Genomic DNA, 13,407 nt, shown 5'->3' on the forward strand with positions numbered 1-13,407 from the left:
TTACTAAAACCTAAATAAATCCTAAATCCTGTTAGATCAAAGGAGAAGAAACTATGAAGTAAATTGTTTTAGGGCCACTAAGCAGAAATTCTGCGGTCAATGTGTTAACTTGAGGGACTGCTAATGGCTCTAATAGTTTGGTTGTTACTGAAGATGGAATTAGATATAGTTTTTCACCAAATAAATTTTCTTTATCCATGCAAGTGATCTAACTCAGAATCTCACATATGCAAAACAAGAACTTTACCATTGAATGCTAGCCCTGGCCTTATATTAAATAAATTTAAATTTTTATAATCATATAGGGATATCGATAAGGTACTCTAAAAGATTAGAGAAACTAGTTTGCTGATATGGAGTTTTTATGCAATTCCAACTCAGATATCCTGCATATCTCCCATGCAGTGGTCAAAAGACAAATATCCCTAAAGCTTTGAGAAATACAATGAGAAAATTCAGCATCTAAAAAGAGCTCAATGAGTTTCTTCTTTAAAATTTATAAATAAGGGGTATGTGCGGGTTTAGCGTTTCCATGGTGACGGCCGTCCCAGGACCGCAGACTGACGCGGCTGCTGGAGAATTGATGCTCGCAGCCTCCGAGGCTTAGTGAATCTACCAGCCACATTTTATACCTTTGCTGGCAAGTGGAGACATGAGACTGAAGATATGAAAGGATCAAAGCATGAAGAATTAGTGAGCTGTGTGGGTTGGACAACAGCAGAAGAGCTCTATTCTTGTAGCGATGACCACCAGATCATGAAGTGGAACCTATTAACCAGTGAGACGAACCAAATAGTGAAGTTTCCTGATGAGATTTACCCGATCGATCTTCACTGGTTTCCCAAAAGTGTTGGCATCAAGAAACAGACACAAGCAGAAAGCTTTGTCCTCACAAGTTCTGATGGTAAATTTCACTTGATTTCTAAATTAGGAAGAGTAGAAAAGAGTGTAGAAGCTCATTGTGGAGCAGTGCTTGCTGGAAAATGGAATTATGAAGGAACAGCATTGGTTACAATTGGAGAAGATGGACAAATCAAAATTTGGTCAAAGACTGGGATGCTAAGATCAACATTAGTTCAGCAAGGCTCGCCAGTGTATTCCGTGGCGTGGGGCCCTGATTCTGAAAAGGTACTCTATACCGCAGGCAAGCAGCTGGTCATCAAACCACTCCAACCAAACGCCAAAGTTTTACAGTGGAAGGCTCATGATGGCATCATTCTAAAAGTAGACTGGAATTCAGTGAATGATTTGATCTTATCTGCTGGTAAAGACTGTAAATATAAGGTGTGGGATAGTTATGGTCGTCTTCTATACAATTCCCAACCTCATGAGCTTCCTATCACCTCTGTTGCCTGGGCTCCAGGTGGAGAACTATTTGCCATTGGATCATTTCACACTTGCGTTTATGTGATAAAACAGATCATATGCTCTGGAGAAGCCCAACACTGGCAGCATATTCAACATCGCATGGTCAGTGGATGGCACACAGATTGCCGGTGCCTGTGGAAACGGACACGTGGTCTTTGCTCACGTGGTGGAGCAGCGCTGGGAGTGGAAGAATTTTCAAGTGACTCTAAAAGAAGGACCATGCAGGTCCGTAATGTACTTAATGATGCAGTGGATTTGCTGGAATTCCGGGACCAAGTGATCAAAGCCTCTTTGAACTATGCGCATTTGGTGGTTTCCACATCCCTTCAGTGCTATGTGTTCTCTACAAAGAACTGGAATACACCACTTATATTTGATCTCAAGAAGGAACTGTTAGCTTGATTCTGCAGGCTGAAAGGCCCTTTGCAGAAGCTGTTGTCAGGTCTCTTGGTGGCCAACCTTTCCTGAAAGCAAGAAGAAAGGGCATGGTGGCTGGTAGCAGGCAGGTGATAGTGTGACTGCCTGGTAGTGAGGCACACAGAGAAAGATGGACACCAGGCCTTACTCCTCGTGCACCAAGAGATAGCATAAGTCTCAAAAAGCTTGTGATCATCATGTGGTGACACGGAGGGATAGTCAAGAAAAGAACCATGTCAAAATGTTTCTTGCCGTGGAAATGTGTTTTATTTCATGCTAGCATACTTGTGAAATTTGTCTTACTTGTAACAGTTCCAAATAAAGATACAATTTGTTATTTGTAAAAAAAAAATTATAAATGGAAAAAAAAACTTATGAGAGGGATACATAGCAGGCAACAGAAATTAATTAGTGTTGTGTAATCATAAAAGACAAATGATTACTATAATGGTCAGTATAGCTGACAGTCACCAGAAGATTCATAAGCATCATGCATTTGACAACTGATCAGGTTATCTTTAGAATTAAAATAGATGGGGCCGGCGAGGTGGTGCTAGAGGTAAGGTGTCTGCCTTGCAAGCGCTAGCCAAGGAAGGACCGTGGTTCAACCCGGTGTCCCATGTGGTCCCCCCAAGCCAGGGGCAATTTCTGAGTGCTTAGCCAGGAGTGACCCCTAAGCATCAAACAAGTGTGGCCCGGAAAAAAACAAAAAACAAACAAACAAAAAAGAATTGAAATAGATGACCACCTTGAGCCAGAGCAATAGTATATAGCAAGTAGGTCGCTTATTTTGCATAAACCAATCCAGATTCAATTCCCAGTACCTAATATGGTCATCCAAGCCTACAAGGAGTGATTCCTGAGTGCAGAGTTAGGAGTAAGTTCTGAGAATTCTCAGGTATGACCCCTCCAAAAGAAAATAAATAGATGACCACCTCACTAATATTTTACTAGTTCATGTACATAGAAGTCATAATGGAGTCAACATAATAATGAACTGAGAGCTTTTAACCAAGTTCCCAAACATGAACCATATCATAGACTCAAAGCCACTTTAAAGAAAGGAGGCTTCCTTTATATCACAGAATTAATTGACTTTAATAAGATCTAGCCCTACAGATTAAAAAGTCATGATTATAATCACTATCCTCTGGGTTTGTAGGCACTGGAGGTGAATTGGACAGGTTTGTATGATAAGTGAGGAAGTAGAGAAGAAAGCTTGACAGCTCTGGTGAGTCAGAGCACCAAGGGGTGCGCATAAAGAGAATATTTTTGCTACTTGAGACTTTTGCTTTCCTAAAGATAGTTCAGATTTCCTATGCTGGGTTCTTATACACAATGGAATACTACATAGCTTATCTGTAAGGAACGATGCCATCATGCAATTTGCTGCAATGTGGATAGAACTGGAAGATCTTATGTTAAATATAGTCAGAAGAAGACAGATAAATACATGATGATTTCATTTCTATGTAGTATTTATAATAGCTACATGAAAAAATGAAATGGCTTAAATGGGAGATGTCAAGAAACCCTAGGCCCCAGAATAAAGTAAGGAGAAGGAAAGAAATTGAGTAGGAGAAAGACACATATGAAATGACAAGGGACAGTGTCTAAAGAATCTTGGGTGCATTGGTGGTATTATGAAAGGACGAAACTAAATATCCAAGCCAGAGTCAACAGCAAGGAACTCATGAGACCCAAATTCTAATAACCAAACTTAAAAGGTGCCTGTTATGATCACAGGCTGGGATGAGGGTGGGAAGCAGCATGGGATAGAAATATTGGAGGTTAACACTGGTGGGATCCGAGGGGCCGGGCGGTGGCGCTAAAGGTAAGGTGCCTGCCTTACCTGCGCTAGCCTAGGATGGACCGCGGTTCGATCCCCCCGTGTCCCATATGGTCCCCCAAGCCAGGAGCAACTTCTGAGCGCATAGCCAGGAGTAACCCCTGAGCGTCACCGGGTGTGGCCCAAAAACCAAAAAAAAAAAAAAAAAAAAAAATTTTGGGGCCGGGCGGTGGCGCTGGAGGTAAGGTGCCTGCCTTGCCTGCACTAGCCTAGGACGGACCGCGGTTCGATCCCCTGGCGTCCCATATGGTCCCCCAAGAAGCCAGGAGCAACTTCTGAGCACATAGCCAGGAGTAACCCCTGAGCGTCACAGGGTGTGGCCCAAAAACCAAAAAAAAAAAAAAAAAACAAAAAAAAAAAAACACTGGTGGGATCCTGAAACACTGTAAATCAAAAACCCAGTTATAAGAAAATTTGTAAATCACAATGGCTTAAATAAAAAAAAAATTAAATGCAGGGCCGAAGAGATAGCATGTAGGTAAGGCGTTTGCCTTTCATGCAGAAGGTCATTGGTTCGAATCCCAGCGTCCCATATGGTCTCTCGTGCCTGCCAGGAGGAATTCTGAGCATGGAGTCAGGAGTAACCCCTGAGCACTGCTGGGTGTGACCCAAAAACGACACACACACACACACACACACACACACACACACACACACACATACACACACACACATTAAATGCTAGGGGAAATAAAGGAGGTTCTTCTTGAAGAATCTCCTCAACAACTGAAAAATAAATCCTCTCAACTCTGCCTGAATGGTTTTTAATCTAGGAAATTTTTATCATCTGAAAACTATATTTGAATATCTGGATACTTTGGGTTGTCACACTGGAAAAGTGCTACTAGGATCAAATGAGTAAAGCAAAATCAGGTTCATCAAGGTTAAGAAATGCTTTCTCAGAAAACCTGTAGCTACAAAGCTATAGCTTTTTTCAAGCAGAAAGTGGGTCAACATCATCATATTTTTTAGTGAGACAGGAGGACCAGACTAAACATTAATCTGAATATGGCATTTATAATAAGAATCATAACAAAAACTGAAGAATGATATAAAGACATCATTTGAGTACTTCAAAAGCTCTAAAATTTAAATATCCAAAACATTACATAATTACAAGAAAAATATGGATTAAAAATAGAATATAATTGAGAAATTATATATATAACTGAAGAAAATTTTGTTTAAACTACAAATGTCACATAATCCTTTCTTTCACTTAACAAATACAATTAGTAACTGCAATTCAAAATTTTGTTTAAACTACAAATGTCACATAATCCTTTCTTTCACTTAATAAATACAATTAGTAACTACAATTCAAAAAAATTATTCTAAATCCAACTCTTTCTCCTTTCACCTGCTTCTATTCTACCCTACTAATTAAAACCACCATATATTTCTCTTAGAAAGCCATCACTTTCATTAAAATATAGATTTATCATTGGTTTGCAATTCTAAATAAATTTCCAAGATATAGTTTCAGACTTCTATTTGAGCATAAATGCTACTGGGCTTAACACTAAAGTTCTAGTACCATTCACATTAGTATATTGACCCCCTCTACTCATCACTTTCTCTCTTTTCTTCACTTTCTAATAACCATCTTCTTATGGAAGTCCAAGAGCCTAATAAGTTTAATAATAATAATAAGTCTAATACCACATTTGTGCAAATAAGATATTGCATTTGTTTTATTTGTATGAGATAAATAACTAGAGTCATTTAATGATATCTAAAGCTATATTATATAATAGAAATATATAATAAAGTTATAATATATAATACATTATTCACTCATTAATATAGTATATTAACTGATATTATAGCAATTAGCATATGATAATTTATATGTTATTATATATTGTAGATAGTATATACATATATAAATATATATATAAAACTAATAACTAGCACTGGAAAGAGTACAACAGATTAGATGTTTGCCTTGAATACAGCCAACTTAGGTTCTATTCCTGACACCACATATGGTCCCCTGTGCTAATGAGTCATGCATTAAGTCATTCGGGGAGCCACATGTATAATGCAAAGTATTTAACTAGAGTTGATAACATGAAAAGGAAATAATTTAACCCCTCCCTAGGCCCCAGTTTTTAAGAGTTTTTTTTTGCATTTTTATTTTTAATAGAATTGTTTTATTTAAGCATTGTGGTTGTGGAATTATTCATCATTGTGTTTAGTCACAGAATGTAGAAAACCCTTAACCAGTGCATCTTTCTCACCACCAATGTCCCCATTTCCATCCCACTCCCCACCCCACCTGTCTCTGGGGCATTTGCTTCTCTCTCTGTCTCTCTGTCTCTAACTCTATCTCTCTGTAGTTTGCACTATTGGTAATGAAGGGGTGGCATGCCTGTTACTTTATCTCCCTTTAGCACTCAGTTCTTGTCCAGAGTTATTAATTCCAACTGTCATTGTCATAGTAGAGCCTTCTATATTCTAACTGTGTTCACTGCTCTTTGTGACATATTTTTTTATATTTCACAAATGAGTAACATTATTCTGTATCTAACCCTCTATCACTCATTTCATTCAGTATAATAAATCTTCATGTCCATCCATGTATAAGCAAACTTAATAGCTACATTTTCCTAATGGCTGCATAGTATTCCATTGTGTATATGTATCACAGTTTCTGTAATCACTCATTTGTTGTTGGGCACTTGGGTTACTTCCAGATACTGGCTATTGTAATAGTGCTATGATACACATAGGTGTTCAGAAAGCATTTTTTCATCGTGTTACTGTGTTCCTAGAGTACCATATTTTCTGGTGTATAAGACGACTGGGTTTATAAGATGACACCCTATTTTTGCAGTTAAAACATAGGGTTAGGCCTATATTTTCTGTATCAGACAGAATGTTCCTGTGCTGCAACTGTATGTACCACAGTGAGTCAATCACAATAAGCAAAGTTTCAAAGGTGATACCATAATAGACTTCCTCTCTGACTCTGGCCAATCTGAGCAGGCTTTTTACAGTGTAGATTTGGGTCCAGAACATTGTCTAATTTGCATGCATAAAAAGCCTGCTTGGACTGGCTGAGTTATAGAGGTGGTCGGTGCAGCCTTGCAGTGATTGGTGCAGTATCGAGTTGGAAAATTCGTTTTGTGGCAATATTCAGACAATTTTTGTTTAGCAGCATATTGTCTTTATTCCAATATCTGCTGTTTTGATAACTATTGCTTTGTAGTACAGTTTGAAGTTGGGGAAAGTAATGCCTCCCATATTCCTTTTTCCTAGGAGTGCTTTAGCTATTCGAGGGTGTTTATTGTTCCAGATGAATCATAAGTGTTTGATCCACTTCTTTGAAGAATGTCATGGGTATCTTTAGAGGGATTGCATTAAATCTGTATAATGCTTTGGGGAGTATTGCCATTTTAATGATGTCAGTCATGCCAATCCATGAGCAGGGTATGTGTTTCCATTTCCGTGTGTCTTCTCTTATTTCTTGGAACAGGGTTTTGTCGTTTTCTTTGTATAGGTCCTTCATGTCTTTGGTCAAGTTGACTCCAAGATATTTGAGTCTGTGTGGCACTACTGTGAATGGGATTGCCTTCTTAACGTCCATCGTTTCCTATCATTATTGGTGTATAAAAAGGCCATTGATTTCTGTGTGTTAATTTTATAGCCTGCCACATTGCTATATTAATCTATTGTTTCTAGAAGCTTTTTGGTAGAGTCTTTAGGGTTTTCTAAGTAGAGTATCATGTCATCTGCGAACAGTGAGAGCTTGACTTCTTCCTTTCCTATCTGGATTCCCTTGATATCTTTTTCTTGCCTAATCGCTATAGTGAGTACTTCAAGTGCTATGTTGAAGAGGAGCGGTGAGAGCAGACAGCCTTGTCTTGTACTAGAATTTAGAGGAAAGGCTTTTAGTTTTTCTCCATTGAGGATAATATTTGCCATTGGCTTGTGGTAGATGGCTTTAACTAGATTGAGAAAGGTTCCTTTCATTCCCATCTTGCTGAGAGTTTTGATCAAGAATGGGTGTTGGACCTTATCAAATGCTTTCTCTTCATCTATTGATATGACCATGTGATTTTTATTTTTCTTGTTGATGCTGTGTATTATGTTGATAGATTTATGGATGTTAACCCATCCTTGCATTCCTGGGATGAAACCTACTTGATCAAAGTGAATGATCTTCTTGATGAGGCACTGGATCCAGTTTGCCAGGATTTTGTTGAGGATCTTTGCATCTGTGTTCATCAGAGATATTGGTCTATAATTTTCTTTTTTGGCAGCATCTCTATCAGGTTTTGGTATTAAGGTGATGTTGGCTTCATAAAAGCTATTTGGAAGTGTTCCTGTTTTATCGATTTCATAAAAGAGCCTGGCCAGGATTGGTAGTAGTTCCTCTTGGAAGGTTTGAAATTTAATTTGTATTTTTAAAACATCTTTGAGCTTAGCCACAAATTCTACATAAGGCTCCTGGGGACCGTGGATGATTCTTAAAAAGGTTCCCTCACCAGTACTGTTAGTATCAATTCTTTCCCATGCAGATAATGCAATGTCTTTAATTATTTTTGAGATTTCCTTTGGTAAAGCCACTTGTGTCTGTACATCTGAATATTGATTTTATCCCATTAATAATTCATATGAGAGATTAACTCCTGCCGCTCGTTATTTTGTTCCATCCGGACTATATAGTTTGGATTTCACATCCTCTGCATATAACATTTCCCATTCGGTTCGCTGTTTAGATGGCAGGCATATTTTAGCAAGTTTTTTAAAGTCATACAGAGTCCAAGTTGATTTTCGACACCAAATTCTTAGTATCTCCTGACAATATGGAGAGGTTGCCTCAAAATCTTTACACGCTTTTTAAAACTGTTCCACATCCTCCATTTCGAGAGGCTAATAAGTTGAAACATATACTGTCTGCAATGGAGTTGAAGCCGGATTAGCAGAAGTATCCTGCACATGGCTCTAATGCCTGAGGTGTGGAGTACTAGAATGTGGTTCATCGTCTGAGTTGACACTAACATGTGAGTCCATACTGTGAACAGAATCAGGACTCCCTTGTGAACTTAGCACTGGAAGCTGGTCATCAGTGTCAAGATTTTGATTTGGATTGTGAGTATCTAAATTACGTGTTCGGGTTGATTTTTTACCAGCAAAAATGCCTATACTCTTGATGCCAGTGTTAGATTTATTAGCCTGTATCTTAGTCTGAATTTTCGTAGGATAAAATTTTTTATTATCCATACTGGTCATCACTTTACAATTTCCACATTGTCTATTTCCTAACCACCAGCCAATGCCTATGCATATGATAGTCATATTAGCCAACACAGAAATTCCACAAACTATGACTAATGGAGACCACTCAAGCGATGCAAATATTGGAGTAGAAATTTTCGATTGAATTGTAAACAGCAACCATCCAACGACAATGATATTTACTAGTGTCAAACCAAGTGGTTTATATCCAAACAGAGTAATGCACTTGAGTAATGCCGAACTGATGTATTTAATAACAGATGGCATAGTGAGTGTGAGTATCCATCATAACCAGCCAAGGACCTCCAGAGGCAATTTCCAATAAAACATGTCACTTACAGTTCCAGAGGGTCCAGTTTCACCTGTTCCGGGTGCCAAATGTGGGGGGAGGCTGAACCCCTTGCTGATGGTCTGCGAGTCCAAAAGTAACTCCCAGAAAGATAAATTAAATCCCATTCTTCCAATCCCCCTTTTGGGGGAGATCTTGGTAAAAATATTCGGAGTAAATAATCAACAAAGGCAAATGATTAGGGGACCAAAGGTTCAGCAAAGAGAGTTTTTTGTCAGTTGCAACCAGCTCCAAAAAGGAAACCGAACAAGCCGTCAGCTCTGGCAAAAAGCCCCTTATGCCTCCCCAACAAGCTATTTTATTCTTTCCTTAATTGCCCCCACCTGGAAGATCCAGGTGGGATGACAGGCAAAAACAATATTACAAAAATACACAATTCCTGCCTAATAGATATTTTTGGTAATTATGAGTGAGTGTTATTCCCATAATTTTGTATAGTATGTATTTGTATGTCTTATTGTGTGTCTGTCTTGCATATTTTGTATATAGTTCCCTTTTCCTGACATTTTATCCCATACTTTATTATTCCTCATTATTCCCTCTTTTTTCTTAGTCCTTAACGTTTTCTTTGTAGAAATGCCATCACATGTGCAGATCGCCTCTTTCGCCCACACTTGCAAGCCTCCTGATCTCGGACTGAGGAATACATCATTAACTCTTTCAGTGCTGTGTCCTATATCAAGTTACAACTTGTCTTTCCTGATTCATTAAATGTCTTTGGTTGGACTTTTAGGAGTACTGTACTCCCTATCTTTTTAGAGTAACTTCGGACTTGGTAAAATTTTTTTAGCTTATGTATTTGTATTTTTTATGAATAGAATCCTTTAAAGTATATTTAATTCTGTATTTTTGATTACTGTAATTAATGTTTTAATTAATTGTAATTAATGTTTTTTAATCTTATAGGATTTATGTTATATTTCATTAAAGTTTTGCTTTTATAACTATGTGTTTGGGGTTAAATAGTGTTATATTATTATTGTTGTTATTGTATTGTATATTATTATTGTTTGTTTACAAAAAGGGAGAATTGTGTATTTTTTGTATTACTGTTTTTGCCTGTCGTCCCGCCTGGATCTTCCAGGTGGGGGCAATTAAGGAAAGAATAAAATAGCTTGTTGGGGAGGCGTAAGTGGCTTTTTTTTTTTTTTTTTTTAGAGTACAGTCCTATTTATTAGGCAGAATTTTAAAACATAAGTATAAAAAATACTCAAACATGAAAGGGATTAAATCATGGAAAATTTAAAAGATTATATTATTTAAAACTTTATAAGGAAGATTTATTTGTAAAGTACATAAACATTATTGTCATTGAGTTGAAAGTGTATTTTTTATTAAACATATATTCTTTATTTAAGTAACATGATCATATTTGGGTTACAGTCATAACCAGAACACCCCCCTTCACCAGTGCAACATTACCCTCTCCCCCCTTCCCATCCCCTGCCTGTATTCGAGACAGGCATTCTACTACAGTAATTTGTTTTTAAGTTCAGTAAGTTATATTTTTTTCCTTAAAGGATAAGAGTAAAATAATATAGTAAAGGTGTGATAGTGGCAATTGCCAATATTTGCATAGGTCCAGAAAAATGGAGAAAATGAAAAAAAAAATCCTTGACCTGATTACAAAAAGGCCTCACCCCAGAAGTTTATTGGCATAAGACAGACTCTGGGTTCCAGGCATACCAGTCTATCCAACTCCAGTCATTCTCAAGGTCCCACTTGTCATCCCACCTGGATCTTCCAGATGAGGGCGATTAAGGAAAGAATAAAATAGCTTGTTGGGGAGGTGTAAGGGGCTTTTTGCCAGAGCTGATGGCTTGTTCATTTTGTTTTTTGGAGCTGGCTGCAACTGACAAAAACTCTCTTTGCTGAACCTTTGATCCCCTAATCTTTTGCCTTTGTTGATTATTTACTCCGGATATTATTACCAAGGTCTCCCCCAAAAGGGGGGGACGGAAGAATGGGATTTAATTTATCTTTCTGGGAGTTATTTTTGGACTCGCAGACCATAAGCAAGGGGTTCAGCCTCCCCCCACAGCATCTCCATTTTACTGCATCAGTTTTTAAGTTCTTAAAGGAATCTGTAGCCCATGTTTCAGAGACTCTCCCAATGTGTACACCCTAATTAATATTTGTTCACATTCTTTTTGAAATGAGTGTTAAGTGATATTTCATTTTTTATAAATATAAGTAAATTGAGCATTTTTTCATTTGCCTCTATATATTCTTTGCAATGTATTTCACTGAGCCTTCTTTCATTTTTCATTAGGTTGCTTGTTTTGTTGGTGTTGTTATATAAATTCCTTTATAAACTTTGGATATTAATGCCTTGTCTGGTATATTTTGTTCATCAGTCACATCTTTTACCAGTTAGTAGTTTACTTCCTTGCTATATAGTGATTTTATTTTTCTGTAAAAAAGCTTTTTATTTTGATGTAGTCTCACTTATATCTTGTGCTTTAGGTTTCTTTGCTATTAAAATCAAATTCCCATAGACATCTCTTGTGATTATTGTTTACAAATATATCACCTATGTTTTCTTCTATATCTTTTATAAATTTAGGTCTTACATCCAAACTTTTATTCTGTTTTGAGTTAAGGTTTTTGTATAGAGATAAATAATTAATAAGATTATTTCCTTTGCGTATGTTGATTTTTTAATAGCACTATTTAAAAAGACTGTATGGTCTTAACTACTTAGTTGTAAAGAGCTACCTGAATATGTGTGATTTTATTTCTCAGCTCTCAATTCTATATCATCACTCTGAGTCAGATTTTGTTGTTCTAATAGTACATTGTTTTGATTACTATCTCTTTATAGTAAAGGTTTATGTCAAAAAATAAAATTCCTCTATTGTTATTTTTACTTAAGGATTACTTTGGAAAGTAGGATTCATTTGTGATTTTATACAAAAATTTATTTATTTATTTATTTATTTATTTATTTATTTTGGTTTTTGGGTCACACCCGGCAGCACTCAGGGGCTACTCCTGTCTCTACACTCAGACATTTCTCCTGGCAGGCTTAAAGGACCATATGGGATGCCAGGATTTGAACCACCATCCTTCTACTTGCGAGACAAAATGCCTTACCTCCATGCTATCTCTTTGGCCCCTCTATACCAATTTTTCATTTTTTTTTTTTTTTTTTTTTTTTTTGGTTTTTGGGCCACACCCGGTAACGCTCAGGGGTTACTCCTGGCTATGCGCTCAGAAGTTGCTCCTGGCTTGGGGGACCATATGGGACACTGGGGGATCGAACCGCGGTCCGTCCAAGGCTAGCGCTGGCAAGGCAGGCACCTTACCTTTAGCGCCACCGCCCGACCCCACAATTTTTCATTGTTTTGTTAATTTTAAAATGCTAAAAGATGGGGCCGGAGAGATAGCATGAGGTAGTGCATTTGCCTTGCATGCAGAAGGACGGTGGTTCAAATCCTGGCATCCCATATGGTCCCCCAAGCCTGCCAGGAGTATTTCTGAGCATAGAGCCAGGGAGTAACCCCTGAGCACAGCCGGGTGTGACCCAAAAACCAAAAATAAATAAATAAATAAATAAATAAATAAATAAATAAATAAATAAAATGCTAACTGAATTTTGATAGGAATTACACTGAGTTCATTATTTGAATTAGATAATATATCATTTGTAAATGCTTATGATGCCAGTCTGTGAACATGAAATATTTTCTCCATTTTATACTCTTTTATTATTTTTAATATGTCTTACTGTTTCAAAATACATATTGAAATGCTTTTAATATACTTTTTGTTTTCTCCCTATTCCTAGAAAATCTAGTTTAGATATGCTAAAGACCAAGTGTTCTTTAAGTGTAAATAATTCACAACACTCCTGACCATCCCAGAGTCCATGAGAAGCTGGAAAACACAGTGTGTGAAATAAAGTGGGAATGCTGTTCCTGCCTCAAGGGAAAAAAACCTAATGTTTGAGTACAGAAAATTCAGATCCAGATTTGCTTTTCTTGAGAATGCATGGTCGTCTCTTAATCCTGCCTATTTTTGTTCCTGACCTACCCTCCTCCACCTTCACAGACCCTCAACAGATGATTCTCCTCGGCAACAGAGTTATCTGTTCAAACCATAAATCAAACCACTACATAAGACCCACATCCACAAAAGCCTGCCTGAGTCAGCATCTTATCTAAGTAATCTAAAT

General features: G+C 37.4%; 1 pseudogene; it reads left to right on the plus strand.

Annotated features, from left to right (window-relative positions):
- The first annotated feature begins 550 nt into the window (after positions 1-550).
- On the plus strand, positions 551-1,886 carry LOC126011971 (intraflagellar transport protein 80 homolog; annotated as a pseudogene).
- Positions 1,887-13,407: the final 11,521 nt, after the last annotated feature.

This window comes from Suncus etruscus, chromosome 1 (assembly GCF_024139225.1).
Source record: "Suncus etruscus isolate mSunEtr1 chromosome 1, mSunEtr1.pri.cur, whole genome shotgun sequence".
Lineage (NCBI taxonomy): Eukaryota > Metazoa > Chordata > Mammalia > Eulipotyphla > Soricidae > Suncus > Suncus etruscus.